Source organism: Mustela nivalis, assembly GCF_964662115.1.
Source record: "Mustela nivalis genome assembly, chromosome: 7".
In the NCBI taxonomy this organism is placed as follows: Eukaryota; Metazoa; Chordata; class Mammalia; order Carnivora; family Mustelidae; genus Mustela; species Mustela nivalis.
Genome location: NC_139026.1, coordinates 95,067,181 through 95,083,614, shown reverse-complemented (window position 1 = coordinate 95,083,614; position 16,434 = coordinate 95,067,181). Strand labels below are relative to the sequence as shown.

The following is a 16,434-nucleotide window of genomic DNA, read 5'->3' as shown; positions in this document are numbered from 1 at the left end:
AGCGCCCATTCTCCACGGGAGGCTTACCTTTGCCCTCAGGCCTTGGCCTTGCCCTGGACGCTTGCATAACAGTCATAATAGTAATATCAACAGGGAAACATTAACATATACATACATATATCACTTCATTTGCAAACGTTTCCCCAAACTTAGATAGATATTTCACTTAACATAAACTTGTGGGGTAGGCAACATCACTTGATTTTGCAGAACTGGAAATGGGTGGATCCTTCAAGGTCACCCACTCCCTGACAGTGAATCAGGTGTATCAGGAGAGGGAGCTCAGGGTTCGTTGCAGGTTTCTTCCATCACAGAGACTGGAGCTTCATCTGCTCAGATTCAAGTTCTCATCAGCTAACTGAGCATTTTCAGGGGCCTTTCCTTTTATTAAGCACCCACCTGATGTTCAAGGTTCTGGTTATGAAAGAGAAAACCCTCTTTAGTTTCTTTGTAAAACAGTTCTATCAATCTATAAGGTTGTTGTTAGAATGCAGTGAGAAAAGGCTAGTAGAGCTCTTAACTACAGTGTCATGCTGGTCCTTTAAGAAGCCATCAATGAAAAAAAAAGCATTCAATGAGGGGCACCTGGGTGTTTCAGTCTGCTAATCCACCAACTTTCATTTTCCTCTCCAATCATGATCTCCAGGTGGTGGGATCCAGCTACCCTTCTGGCTCAGTGTGGAGTTGGCTTCAGGTTCTTTCTCCCTCCCCCTCTCCACCTCCCTCTCTCAAATAAATAAAGTAAATGAATTTTTTAAAGATTTTATTTATTTATTTGAGAGAGAGAGAGCAGGCACAAGGCGGGTGACAGAGGGAGAGGGAGAAGCAGATTCCCTGCTGAGCAGGGAGCTGGACCTGGGGCTCAACCCCAGAGCCCTGAGATCATGACTGGATCTGAAGGCAGATGATTGAGGCGCCTGGGTGGCTCAGTTGTTAAGTGTCTGCCTTCAGCTCAGGTTATGATCTTAGGGTCTTAGGGTCCTAGGATCGAGCCTCTCATCGGGCTCCTTGCTCAGAAGGAAGCCTGATTCTCCCTCACTCCCCCTGCTAGTGTTCCCTCTCTCACTGGCTCTGTCAAATAATAAATAAAATCTTAAAAAAAAAAAAAAAGCATTCAATGAATGCTACCTCTATTTATTCCCTCTATGAGCAACCCCACTTTCTCCCTCTCCAACTAGATCCCAGGGTGTGTTTACTGGTATATATTCTTATACTTAGAGAGTCATCATGCTAAGAATCAGGGATATGAACACTGGATAAAGCGGATAAAGCTGACACACTTACGTGGCCAGTTGTGTTAGGTGCTGCCCTCACTGCATAAATGAAGAAAGGGAGACTTTATTTACAACAGGTCTCTGCCTTATCTTTCTAGCATCCCTTATCTTTCCTTACTCTGAGCTGATGACTGATTCTTATTTTACTGTGAAAATAGAAATAATCAAAAGAAAACATAGTTATCTTTCTACCACCAATCTGGCCAATTTACCTCCATGCTCTTTTACATACTGGGACTTCATCTTGTTACAATGAATCATTCTTGCTTCTGTTTAAGCCAACTGTCCCCTCCCATTTCCATCCCTCACCACCATGCCCACCTTCCTATACCTCAGTCTATAGGTATCAGTTCTGTATCTCAGTCTATTTCTTTTTCCCTTTCTCCTATATTATCAAATTTTCTACTAGATCTTTCACATTAGCATACAAATGTGCAGTAATATCTGCCACCTTAAAAATAAAATAAACTTCCGGGACAATTGGGTGGCTTAGTCAGTTAAAGTGTCTGCCTTTGGCTTAGATCATGATCTGGGGTACTGGAATCGAGTCCCACATCCGGCTCCTTGTTCGGTATGGAGCCTACTTTTCCTTCTGCCTGCCATTCCCCCGGTTCGTGCGTACACACTCTCTCTCTTTGAAAATATATAAACAAATCTTTAAAAAAAAATAAAATTAGGGGCACCTGGGTGGCTCTTTGGGTTAAAGTCTCTGCCTTTGGCTTGGGTCATGGTGTCAGGGTTCTCGGATGGAGCCCCTCATCCAGCTCTCCGCTCAGCAGGGAGCCTGCTTCCTCCTCTCTCTCTGCCTGCCCCTCTGCCTACTTGTGATCTCTGTTTGTCAAAAAAAAAAAAAAAAAAAAAAACCTTTAAAAATAAAAATAAATAAATAAATAAGTAAAAACAAACTTTCTTTGATCTCATGGCTTTCTAGTCCTTTGCTCCTAACTGCTGCAAGATATACTATTGTGTGGATCCCTATGCTTTTATTTGTTCACTACTCCAGTAAGTGCCTTCAGCTTCCTACTACTTCAAGTGATGCTGCATGTGGACATTTCTCCTTTAGTTCTGTGGTAATTTCTTGTGCATTTTGAGCTCCACGCTCTCTGGAATGTCACACCATCAATGGTGGGATTTCTATATCTCAACTTTCTTGCTTGACAACACTTAATGTTATTCAGGTTTTCAATTTTCTCATTTGCCATGAATTTAAAATATCTCCTTGAATTTCTTTAATTACTAATATGTTTGACATCTTAAATTTATTCTTACTTTTGGTTTTTCTCTTTTATGAATTGTCTCTTTGTTTTCCTTTGCCAATTTTTCTATAGGAATTCCTATTTTTAAAAATATTTTATTTATTTATTTGGGAGAGAGAGAGAGAGCTCACGGGTGAGCGTATGAGCGGGGAGAGGGGCAGAGAGAGAGGGAGAAATAGACTCCTCATGGAGCAGGGAGTCTGAGCCTGATGCGGGGCTCAATCCTAGGACCCCAGGCTCATGACCTGAGCTGAAGGTAGATGCTTAGCCAACTGAGACACCTAGGCACCTCATTTTTTTTTTTTAAAGATTTTATTTATTTGACGGACAAACAGCTAGAGAAGAAAACACAAGCAGGGGGAGTAGGAGAGGGAGAAGTAGGCCTCCCACTGAGCAGGGAGCCCTATGCGGGGCTCAGTACCAGGACCCCAGGATCTTGACTCAAGCTGAAGGCAGACGCCTAACAACTGAGCCAACCAAGCGCCCAAAGGATTCCCAAATTTTTTATTGATTTGCATCAGTTAATTGTAAGTTTAGATATTAGTCCTTTGTTGATTTTAGACATTGCAAATATCTTTTCCCAAGTTTTATTAACTCTGTCAATATTGTTTATTGGACAGATATCCTGTTTTTTGGTATAATCTAATCGATTTTACTTCTTGTGATCTTGATTTTTTTTTTTACCTTTTTTCCTTTTATTTATTTATTTGACAGAGAGAGCGAGAGAGCACAAGCAGGCAGAGCAGCAGAGGAAGAGGGAGAAGTAGGTTCCCCACTGAGCAGGGAGCCCCATGTGGGGCTCGATTCCAGGACCCCAGGATCACCAACTGAGCCACCCAGGTGCCCCTGATCTTGATTTTTTTTTTTTTAAGATTTTATTTATTTATTTGACAGACAGAGATCTCAGGTTGGGGGAGAGGCAGGCAGAGAGAGAGAGAGAGAGGAGAGAGGAGGAAGCCGGCTCCCCACTGAGCAGAGAGCCCGACGCCGGGCTCCATCCAGGATGCTGGGATCATGACCCGAACAGAAGGCAGAGGCTTAACCCACTGAGCCACCCAGCACCCCTATCTACTTGGTTTTAAACTCTTCCGCTTCTTCTTCTTCTTCTCCTCCTTCCCCTCCTCCTCCTCTTCTCCTTCTTCTTCCTCCTCTTCCCCCTTCTTCTTCCTTTTTACTTCTTCTTCAAAAGGGAGAGGATGAGGACAATAGAGGGAGAGGGAGAGAGAGAGAATCCTAAACAGACTCCATGCCCAGCTTAGAGCCTGACTCGCAGCTGATCCTACAATCCTGAGATCAGGACCTGAGCCAAAATTAAGAGTTGGTTAGGGCGACCAAATCACCCTTAAAGATTTTATTTTTAAGTAATCTCTGTGCACTATGTGGGGCTCAAAGTTACAACCCCAAGATCTAGAGTCTCATGCTCTACTCACTGAGTCAGCCACGTGCCCCAAACTTTTACTATTTATGTATTTTGAGCCTATATTGCCAAGCACATTTATGTTAGTTATATTTTCTTTGTTTTATCATTATATAATACTCTCTCTTTGGTCCCACATATTTTTTAAAGTCTTATTTATTTGGGGGGGAGGAGCAGAAGGAGAGAGAATCTTTTTTTTTTTTAAAGGTTTTTATTTATTTGACAGAGAGAGAGAGCACAAGTAGGCAGAGGAACAGGAAGAGGGAGAGGGAGAAGCAGGCTCTCCACTGAGCAGAGAGCCTGATTTGGGACTTGGTTCTAGGACCTTGAGGTCATGACTGGAGTCAAAATGAAGAGTTTGATCCTCAACTCACTGTGCCACCCCAGGTGCCGTGGCCCCAAAATTTTTTTGCCTTGAATTTTATCACACGTTACATTTAAAAATTTTTTATTTTAAGTAGGCTCCAGGCCCAGCATGGGTCTTGAACTCATCATGACCCTGAGATCAATAGTTGCATGTCCCACCGGCTAATCCAGCCAGTCAACCCCCCATTTTTTTAATTAAGAGAATAGGGGTGCCTGGGTGTTCTGGGATTGAACCCCGTATCGGGCTCTCTGCTCAGCAGGGAGCCTGCTTCTCCCTCTCTCTCTGCCTGCCTCTTTGCCTACTTGTGATCTCTGTCAAATAAATAAATAAAATCTTCAAAAACATTTTTTCTTTTTAGAATTTTATCACATATTAAAACCCCAATTTACTTTTGGTTTATTTATTTATTTATTTTTGCCTGGCAAAAAAAGGTTAATGTCTCACCCTCTGTAGAGCAAGTGTTGTACCAAGGCACGTGACATACTTGCCACTTCCTGCTCAACCAGTCCATGTTGCATGATGTTATCAAGGTAGCAGATCCATCTGGGATCTGTGAGAGATGTCTAGCCGGTTAGCTCTCTTCAGATCATTTAATGACAGAGAGCAGAAGAATAAACAGAGCCCTGGGGTAAGACTGTAAGTGTACAGTGTTGCCTTTTACAAGTGAACGTGAAGGGTTTCTTTTCTTTCTGATAGGGATGGAAAAGAATGCATTTGCGGATCAAGGGTTGCATACCAGGTACTTGGGCCCCTGCTAATCTGCTCTAGCAATGATACCATGTGTGGCAAAGCACCTGCAATTAGGGCTACTACTTGGCTGAATTATATAGTGGTTCACAAATATCCTCCAGTACCTGGTTTTTGTAGGGGCCGGATTGGTGGACTAAATGAGGATATGATGGGGACTACTACTTTTGCCTTTTTTCCCCCCACAGTTCAGTGGTCTTTTCTTCTTCATACACCTGTGATGAATTCATAAGGAATGGGTTCCAGCAGCCCAGTCCCCTTTCCACACTTGTTCTCACGAAGTATGCTTCTCTGGGTAGCACAAGCGGGTGCTTCCCAAGTACTTTTTTCATTTGCTTCTTTCTTGATCATTTACCTTCACACATTTCAAGAAACTGTCTCAGCTCTTAGAGTGCTTATTATGCTCAATATGTATATTAATTCTCTTGACAAGAATCTAGCCCTTAATTTGTTTGCTTACAACAATGCAGAGCATGCTGGGTAACATCATAGACTTCTCTGGTTTTGCCATGGTAACATTTGTGGGGTGTTTCCTTTTTTCTTTTTCTTTCTTTCCTTTTTTTTTTTTTAAAGATTCAATTTATTTATTTGACAGAGAGAGAGAGCACAAGCGGGAGGAGCCAGGACAAGCAGACTCCCCACAGACCAGGGAGCCCCACATGGGGCTCGATTCCTCTTGACCTGAGCAGAAAGTAGACGTTCATCTGACTGAGCCACCTGGGCGCCCCTTGCAATGTTCCTTTATGAATAGTGCCCATTTTCTTAATGTCTACAATATCATATTTCTTTTAGATTCACATGTTTGTGGCCAAAGGAACAACTCCATGTTTTCTGAAAGGTTTATTTTCTAAAGATAAAATCTTAAAATTATTTTTAAGTAATCTCTACATCAAAGGTGGAGCTCAAACTCACAACACTGAGATCAAGATTCATACGCTCTACGGATTGAACCAGCCTAGTGCCCCTACTTAAAAATAAAATCTTTTAAAAATAAATAAAATTTAGGAGTGGGTGGTTCAGTTGTTGGGCATCTGCCTTCAGCTCAGGTCATAATCCCAGCATCCTGAGATCAAGCCCCGCATCAGGCTCCCTGCTCAGTGAGAAGCCTGCTTCTCCCTCTCCTACTCCCCCTGGTTGTGTTCCTCCTCTCGGTGTCTCTGTCAAGTAAACAAAATCTTAAAAAAAAAAAAAGAAAATAAATAAATAAAATTTAAAATTTACTTGAAACAGATATCTTCTTAGGAAAACAAAACTTGCCTAAATTGATCAAAGAAGTAATAGAAAGTTCTGAATGGTCCTATATCTGGTAAGTAAACTGAATACATAATTTAAAGCTTTCCCATAAAGAAAACTATAAACCCAGATGGATGTATTAGTGAATTATTCCAAACATTTGGGGAAGAAATAACACCAATCTTACAAAAACTTTTCTAGATAATAGAGAAAAAGAAAATTTCCAGTTCCTGAAGAAAAATTTGAATTATATATAATTTATTTTATATATATATATATATTTAAGATTATTTATTTATTTATTTGACAGAGAGACATCACAAGTAGGCAGAGAGAGAGGAGGAAGCAGGCCCCCCGCTGAGCAGATAGCGCGATGCGGGACTCGATCCCAGGACCCTGAGATCATGACCTGAGCCGAAGGCAGCGGCTTAACCCACTGAGCCACCCAGGCGCCCGAATTATATATAATTTAAATATAAGTTTAAATTATAAAGTAGGGCAAGTACAGAGTCCTTTCTCATAAACTTTGATGTGAAAATCCCACACATAATAGCAAATAGGATCTATCAATATGTTAAAAGATTTTAAGAAACATTTATAATCAGCTTGACTTTATTTCAGTAATTCCAGTGTGGTTTAACATTGGTAAACCAAACAATACAATTTACCACATTAACAGAATAAAAGAGAAAAATCATGTAATCCTCTCTATAGTTGCAGAAAAAGTATTTGATAAAATTCAACAACCACTGATGATTAAAAAACTTATTAGCAAACTAGAAATGGATAAGACTTTAAAATTTTTTGATAGATGGGACGCCTGGGTGGCTCAGTGGGTTAAGCCGCTGCTTTTGGCTCAGGTCATGATCCCGGGGTCCTGGGATCAAGTCCCGCATCAGGCTTCTTGCTCGGCGCGAGCCTGGCTCTCTCTCTGCCTCTCTCTCCACTTCTGCCTGCCTCTCTGCCTGCTTGTGTGTTTTCTCTCTCTCTTTCTGACCAAAAAAAAAAAAAAAAAAAAATTTTTTTTTTTTTTTTGATAGAGGGTATCTACCAAAAACCTACAGCAAATATCGTATACATCTAAGGGCAAAATATTGAAAGTTTTCTACTGTCTTAGAAAATAAACAATTGGGGGCGCCTAGGTGGCTCAGTGGGTTGGGCCTCTGCCTTCAGCTCAGGTCATGATCTCAGGGTCCTGGAATCAAGCCCCGCATCAGACTCTGCTCAGTGGAGAGCCTGCTTCCTTTCCCCCTCCCTCTCTGTCTGCCTCTCTGCCTACTTGTAAACTCTCTGTAAAATAAATAAATTAAAAATCTTTTAAAAAAAGAAAATAAACAATTGTTACATCCTACAATGTGACTAAACCTCAAAAACATTGTATTGAGTGAAAGAAAGCCAGACATACGTGATAACATATTGTATGATTCCATTTATATAAATGATTCAGAATAGGTAAATCCACAAAAAATGAAAAAATGATGGCTGCCAGGGACTGGAGGTAGGGGAATAAAGGGAGTGATTACTTCATGAATATGGGGTTTTATTATGGGGTGATGAAAATTATTTGGAACTAGATAGAGGTGATGATTGTACAGTATTGTAAATAAACTGAATGACACTGAATTGTAAATTTTTTCCTTGAGATGTCTTTTTCTGATTTTTGTGTCAAGGTAATGTTGGTTTCATGGAATGAGTTAGCACATTCCCCCTCCTCCTCTTTTCTTTTCTTTTTTTTTAAAGTTTGAAAGGATTGGTATTAATTCTTAAAATTTTTGGTAGAACTCAGGGGTTCCTGGGTGGTTCAGTTACTTAAGCATCTCCCTTTGGCTCTGATCATGATCCCAGGGTCCTGGGATGGATCCCCACATTTGGCTCCCTGCTCAGCGTGGAGCCTGCTTCTCCCTCTCCCTCCTCCACTCCCCCTGCTTGTGCTCTCGCTCTCTCTCAAATAAATAAATAAAATCTTTAAAAAAATGTTTGGTATAGTTCACCAGTGAAGCCATCTGGTCTTGGACTTTATTTTTGTTGGGAAGATTTTGGTTACTGATTCATTATCTTTGCTTGTTATAGGTCTGTTCAGATTTTTAATTTCTGCTTGAGTTGGTTTTAGTAATCCCTGTGTTTCTAGGGATTTGCCCATTTCATGTAGATAATCCAATTTGTTGGTGTAAAATTGTTCATAGTATTCTCTCACAGTCTTTTTTATTTCTGTAAGTTTGGTAGTATCATCTCCACTTTTACTTCTGATTTTTAGTTATTTGTGTCTCTTTTTTTTTCTTAGACTAGCTAAGGTTTGTTAGTTTTGTTCTTTTCGGAGAACCAACTTCAGGTTTCATTTCTCATTATTTTTCTATTCTATAGCTCTGCTCTAGTACTTATTATTTCCTTACTTCTGCTAGATTTTGGCTTAGTTTGCTCTTCCTTTGCTATATCTTCTTCTTCTTTTTAACCTCTAAACAATGGAGGGTTCTAGAGTTTGGTCCTTGGTCTTAGAGTTTGATCTTAGGAAGAGGGGAAGATCCAGCAAAGAGGACAGAAAGCCCGTGTTCAGTGAAGTAGGAGGAAAACTAGAAAATAAGATGGTTTCAGAAGATAAGCAAAGAAGACCTAATAAGCAGGCACAAATACTACTAGGAGGGCAAAAAAAAGTTGAAGATTGAGAGTTGAGCAGGGATTTGACCACATAAGGAGGTGTTTGATGACCTTAACAAGACATATTGTCTCACATGATGGGGATTACACTTAATTTATAGTGGGTTGAAGAGAGAATGGGAGAAACTATCAAAGACCACTAAAGTTGTTTTGTTTTTTAAGATTTTATTTATTTGACAGAGAGAAATCACAAGCAGGCAGAGAGGCAGGCAGAGAGAGAGGAGGAAGCAGGCTCCCTGAGGAGGAGAGAGCCCGAGGCGGGACTGATCCCACCACCCTGAGATCATGACCTGAGCAGAATGCAGAGGCTTAACCCACGGAGCCACCCAGGTGCCTGACTACTAAGGTGTTATCAAAAGAACTCAAGAGCCAAAGTGAAGAAGCTCCCAGTGTAACCATCCCAATTTGACAGGAATAATAACCACAATGGAACACCTTAAATAGATTTAAATCCATGAATTCATAATGTTACTTTAAAAAAAATACTAGTCATGTAAGATGATAGGGAAACAACCCACTATTCTAAAAACTCTGGATAAAGTAACAAAAATTTATCTTGCCTTGCCAACTACTACTCTGAGGGGAAGTTCTTCATTATAAAAGTATGACAGCTGGGGTGCCTGGGTGGCTCAGTCAATTAAGTGTCCAACTCTTAGTTTTGGCTCAGGTCATGATCTCATGGATTGCGAGACCGAGCCCTGAGTCAGGCTCGTGGTCTGCAGGAAGTCTGCCTGACAATTCTCTCCTTCTGGCCCTCTCCTCCTCACTCATTTGAGATTAAGTGAATCTTAAAAAAAAAAAAAAATAGTATGGCAGCTAATACATGAAGAAGGAATGATACAATGAGAATACCAGAATTTTGGACAATAATAGTTGCTAACATCACAAAAAGAGATAACCAGATATTATATAGCTCCTGATGTAAGAAACTCATCACCTTCTATGAGGTAGGCTTACTAAAAAAATCAAGTCTGAATCTTTTCCTCTCAATCCAATACCAATTTGCAAGAAATTCATAAAACAAAGGAAAGACAACACACAGCAAAATCCAGAATGCAGAAAATTCTACCAGCAAAATCTATAAATGGGAAATTCTATAGGATAACAATTAAGTGTCTTCAACAAATAAACTGCAAGAGAAAAATACCCCATAAGATTCATAGATGAGGGGAGCCTGGGTGGCTCAGTGGGTTAAGCCGCTGCCTTCAGCTCAGGTCATGATCTCAGGGTCCTGGGATCGAGTCCCACATCGGGTTCTCTGCTCAGCAGGGAGCCTGCTTCCTCCTCTCTCTCTGCCTGCCTCTCTACCTACTTGTGATCTCTCTCTGTCAAATAAATAAATAAAATCTTTAAAAAAAAAAAAAGATTCATAGATGACCATTTGTGTATTTCTCCTTAATATCTCCAGGATAGCAAATGCCTGAGATAGTCATCATAGGATTGGGGCATAGTAAAATAAAAAAAAATGTTTTTAAAGATTTTATTTATTTATTTATTTATTTGACAGAGAGAGAGATCACAAGTAGGCAGAGAGGCAGAGAGGTGGGGGGAAGCAGGCTCCCCACCGAGCAGAGAGCCTGACGCGGAGTTCAATCCCAGGACCCCGAGATCATGACCCGAGCCGAAGGCAGAGGCCCAACCCACTGAGCCACCCAGGTGCCCCTCCAAAAAAATTTTTTTTAAGTTAGAAATGTTTTTACTCTCTTTTAGAGCAAACTAAATTTCTTCTTTTATTTTTTTTATTTTTTATTTTTTTTTAAAGATTTTATTTATTTATTTGACAGAGAGAAATCACAAGTAGATGGAGAGGTAGGCAGAGAGAGAGAGGAGGAAGCAGGCTCCCCGCTGAGCAGAGAGCCCGATGCGGGACTCGATCCCAGGACTCTGAGATCATGACCTGAGCCGAAGGCAGCGGCTCAACCCACTGAACCACCCAGGCGCCCTAAATTTCTTCTTTTAAAATTAGAAAATCTGGGGTGCTTGGCTGGATCAGATGGAACAGCTTTAGCCTTGGGGATGAGAGTTCTAGCCCCACATTGAGTACAGAGATTACATAAAAATAAAATCCTTAAAAAATTTAAAAATCTGTTTATATATCTCAAAGGATATATAAGAAACTGCCTATATGAAGGGAAACTGAATGCAAGATGCCATTGTACATTTTTTGTACTTTTTATGTTTTATTCATGTTTTATGTAATCAAAACATAAAATAATTGGAAAGGAAAGAAGGAGGGAAGGAAAAAGGAAAGAAGGAAGGAAAGAAAGAAGGAAGGGAGGGAGGGAGGGAGGAAAATCTTCAGACCAGTTATATCTCTCTGAAACTTCTACCTAGTACACTTAGTTCTATCCTCTGGTTGATCACCCTTTTATATAACAACCCTTTAGATCTTCGAATATGTCCCTTCTTTCCCCTTTAGTTTTCCTCTCTCCAGCTAGATGTCTGCGCATCTTCCCCTTATTCTTCAGGTGACTTGATTAACAATCCCTTCTCTATTGCACTGGCCTCTCTTTGCTGTACATGGCCCAGTTGTCAATGTGTGTTGTCAGGATTCAATAACAGATTACAGGTGGGACTACCATTTAGCACATCCTGAAGACTATGTCCATTAATTGAAACAAAGAGTAAATAAAATGACTCAGCAATTCCATTCGTGATTATATACCCAAGAGAAATGAAAACACGGCTCTCCACAAAAACTTGTGCATGAATGTTTATAGCAGCATTATTCATAATAGCTAAAAGATAGTGAAGGAAACCAAAATGTCACCCCAAAATATACCTCTTTGACATGAAGTTATTTTGAACTAAAGGCAATTAAGAAGCAGCAAACACATAAAAAGCTCTCTCTCTCCCCTTCTTTTCTGCCTAAAGGCAGAATATAAATTCTTTACTGGAGATGCTCTAGACTCTTATCAGCCCAGAAATGGCACCAGAGAAATCAGCAAACAATCCTCACTCCATTAGTGTCCTCCCATATGTTTACCTTCCCACCATTTGCTGCCCCTAGAAGTGAAAAACTCTTTTCCTTTGTCCTCTCTTGTCATTTTCCCATAGATTTCTTGCTTTTTGTTGAAGATGCTATATTACAGGTTCTAAGCCACCACTTTGAATTACTCTTCATTGAGGTTCCTCCCCTCTAATGAGTGCTGCATGTGTTAAAAACTTGTCTGTTTTATCTTGTTAATCTATCTTTCTTGTTAAAGAGCTCCAGCTGAGAACCTAAGATGGGTAGAGGTAAAGTTTGCCTCCCCTACAATGGAAACAACCCAAATGTCCATCAACTGAAAAATGGATAAACAAAACTTTATATAACCAGAAAACTGAATATTATTTGCCCATAAAAAGAGCATAGGCACATAAAAAGTAATGGGGCACCTGGGTGGCTCAGTTGTTAAGTATCTGTCTCTGGCTCAGATCATGGTCCCAGGTTCCTGGGATCAAGCCTTACCTAGGGATCCCTGCTCAGCAGGGAACCTGCCTCTCCATCTCCTCTCTGCTCAAGCTCTTTCTCGGTATCTCTGTCACTGTCTCTGCTCTCTCCCTCTCTCAAATAAATAAATAAATAAATAAATAAATAAATAAAAGCTTTAAACAAAAAATGCCAAGATTTGAGACGCCTGGCTGGCTCACTCGGAAGAGTGTGTGATCCCGGAACCTGGGGTGGGATCCAGTGGGAGCCCCACACTAGATATAAAATCTCTGAAAATTAAATTAAAAAAAGGCACTTGCCCATTTTTTGATATGCTTGTCTGTTTTGTGTTTGTTGTGTTTGAGGAGTTCATTATAGATCTTGGATATCAACCTTTTGTCTGTACTGTCATTTGAAAATATCTTCTCCCATTCCGTGGGTTGCCTCTTTGTTTTTTTGACTGTTTCCTTTGCTGTGCAGAAGCTTTTGATTTTGATGAATGGGCAGAAGATATGAACAGAGACTTCTCCAATGAAGACATACAAATGGCTATCAGACACATGAAAAAGTCTTCATCATCACTAGCCATCAGGGAGATTCAAATTAAAACCACATTGAGATATCAACTTACACCAGTTAGAATGGCCAAAATTAACAAGACAGGAAACAACATGTGTTGGAGGGGATGTGGAGAAAGGGGAACCCTCTTCCACTGTTGGTGGGAATGCAAGTTGGTGCAGCCACTTTGGAGAACAGTGTGGAGATTCCTCAAGAAATTAAAAATAGAACTTCCCTATGACCCTGCCATTGCACTCCTGGGTATTTACCCCAAAGGTACAGATGTAGTGAAAAGAAGGGCCATCTGTATCCCAATGTTTATAGCAGCAATGGCCACGGTCGCCAAACTGTGGAAAGAACCAAGATGCCCTTCAACAGAAGAATGGATAAAGAAGATGTGGTCCATACACACTATGGAGTATTATGCCTCCATCAGAAAGGATGAATACCCAACTTTTTTAGCAACATGGACAGGACTGGAAGAGATGATGCTGAGTGAAATAAGTCAAGCAGAGAGAGTCAATTATCATATGGTTTCACTTATTTGTGGAGCATAACAAATAGCATGGAGGACATGGGGAGTTAGAGGGGAGAAGGGAGTTGGGGGAAATTGGAAGGGGAAGTGAACCATGAGAGACTATGGATTCCGAAAAACAATCTGAAGTGTTTGAATTGGCGGGTGGGTGGGAGGTTGCGGTACCAGGTGGTGGGTATTGGTGAGGGCATGGATTGCATGGAGCACTGGGTGTGGTGAAAAAATAATGAATACTGTTATGCCAAAAATAAATAAAAAATAAATTTAAAAAAAAAAAAGAGGCACCTGGGTGACTCCGTTGGTTGAACTTCTGACTTCAACTCAGGTCATGGTCTTGGGGTCTGGGATCAAGCCCCAGGATGGGCACCCCGCTCAGTGGGGAGTCTGCTTGTCCCTCTCCTTCTTCCCCTTCCCCCTATGGTGCTCTCTCCATCTCTCTTTCTCTCTCTCAAACAAATAAAATCTTTTTAAAAAATTAAATTAGGGGTACCTTGGTACCTCAGTTGATTGAGGGTCTAATGCTTGGTTTCAACTCAGGTCATGATCTCAGGGTCATGAGATCAAGCCCCAGGTTGCTCAGTGTGGAGTCTGCTTGGGATTCTTTCCCCATTCTTCTCCCTGCCTCTTTTCTCCCCCTGCTCTCTCTCTCTCTCAAAATAAATAAGTAAATGAAATCTTTTTAAAATAATTAATTAAAATTTTAAAAAATCTTTAAAAAGTAAAATAATAATTAAAGGGAAAAATTTTTAAGCAAAAACAAATGAAATAAGAGGTTTCAATAAAAAGTGACAAATAGTAAAGACAGACAAGGAAGATATAAAATCCTTGGCTCGAATAACATGGAGGATATTAGGAGAAGGAAAAGTAAAGTGAATCAGAGGGGGAATCAGACGGAGAGACAAGACATGAGAGACTGTGGACTCTGAGAAACAAACTGAGGGTTTTGGAGGGGAGAGGGGAGGGATAGGTGAGCCTGGTGGTGGGTACTAAGGAGGGCACAGATTGCATGGAGCACTGGGTGTGGTGCATAAACAATGAACCTTGGAACACTGAAAAAATAAAATATAAATAAATAAATAAAATCAATCCTTGGCTCACATTTTTTTTCCTTAGGCAACTTCCTTTGAGCATTTTCAAGGCCTCCACTAACAGGTTAATAGAAATCTCTGATAAAAAAAAAAAAAAACTAAAGCAAAGGGACAGAAACAAAACAAAAATGAAACAAAACCCGAACAACAAAGAAACAAACAAAAAAATTACTCAAGATTTTCCTGAGGGGCACCTGAGTGGCTCAATGGGTTAAAGCCTCTGCCTTCAGCTCAGGTCATGATCTCAGGGTCCTGGGATCGAGTCCCGAATCGGGCTCTCTGCTTGGCAGGGAGCCTGCTTCCTCCTCTCTCTCTGCCTGCCTCTCTGCCTACTTGTGATCTCTCTTTCTCTGTCAAATAAATAAATAAAATCTTTATTTAAAAAAAAAAGAATATTCTTCTGCCTTTAAAAAAAAAAAAAAAAGATCTTCCTGAAATTAAAAATGTCAAAACTACATATTAAAGGATACAAGGAGGGTAGGATTGGTGGCTCAAATTTCAATTGTGGCCACTACTTCCAGCCCAGAATAGCCCAGAACAGCAAGAAGAGGTCGGCCAGTCATTCCCACAAGGGCAGGAGTGCTGGGGGTTATAGTGCCAGGGAAAAAAAAAGTGTCTACCACCAGCTTTAGGCAGGGTATCAGCATGGAAGCCATGAGTGAGAATAAAATGGTGCCCTCTGATTTCAGCACAAGACCTATGGAAAACGCTGCCAAGCCATTGCCATTTAAGGTCCCAAACTTTGTGCACTCTGGCCATGGTGGCGCAGTAGCTGGCAAGAAGAACAGAACCTGGAAGAACTTGAAACAAATTCTCCCTTCTCAAAGGGCATGGCCATGGCAACTCCAGTACTGATGCTTCTCCATCCTTTAAACCATTGAAGAAGTCTTCTGATGTTTTAGGCCTTCTTGCCAACTACACAGACCCCCAGAGCAAGCTGGAGTTCAGCACCACTGAAGAGTTTTCCTGTACTCAGAGGCTGCCATTCAATGTCACCACTGACTATGTGTCCCTGAGGAAGGCCACAAGTGTCATTCCCTGAGCCTTGAGAAATGGAGACCAAGTGGAAAGCTGTTTCAAAGGCAAACTTTGGACTCATGATTTTCTTTTATGGAAACAAACCTATTTTGTCAATTTGAAAATGTCAGTGCTGTGGCTTGGAAAAAAATGTTTGACTTTAATTTAAGGGTTCCCTACCTCTCTTTTCCCTTTAAGTGTAATATTTCTTGCTGAATTAAATTACACTCCAGTTGGGGGCACCTGGGTGGCTCAGTGGGCTAAGTGTTGGACTTCTGATTTTCAACTCAGGTCATGATCTCAGAGTCACGAGACTGAGCTCTCTGTGGGGCTCCATGCTGCGTGTGGAGCCTGCTTAAGACTCTCTCCCCCTAAAAAAAAAAAAAAAAATTCTGGAGCAAAAAAAAAAAAAAAGATCCTGTCTCCCTGGGTGCCTGGGTGGCTCAGTCGGTTATGTGTCTGCCTTTGGCTCAGGTCATGATCTTGGGTCCTGGGAATGAGCCCCACATTGGGCTCCTCGCTCAGTGGAGAGCCTGCTTCTCTCTCTCCCTCTGCCTGCTGCTCCACTTGCTTGTGCTCTCTCTCTCTTCCTCTCTGTCAAATAAATAAAATCTTTAAAAAGAAAAAAAATGTGTCTCTCTCCCTTTCCCTCTGCTCCCTCCACACCCACTCCCACTATGATGCTTGCGTGCTCTCTCTCTTAACAAAAAGAAAAAAAAAAGTTGTTGCCTCAAGTAAATTGTTTGACAAGAAAAAAAAAGAACACAGAAGGTACCTAAAATATTTACCTATGATGACCAAGACCAAGGCATATTCTAATTTATTAGAGAGAGCAAGTGCAGGTGGAGGGTGGTGCAGAGGGAGAGAGAGAATCTTTT

General features: G+C 40.9%; 1 pseudogene across 1 annotated transcript; it reads left to right on the top strand.

Moving 5' to 3' along the window:
- Positions 1-15,148: 15,148 nt before the first annotated feature.
- Positions 15,149-15,581, top strand: LOC309869942 (INO80 complex subunit C pseudogene; annotated as a pseudogene). The gene has a single exon. The product of its transcript is annotated as an INO80 complex subunit C pseudogene (transcript).
- Positions 15,582-16,434: the final 853 nt, after the last annotated feature.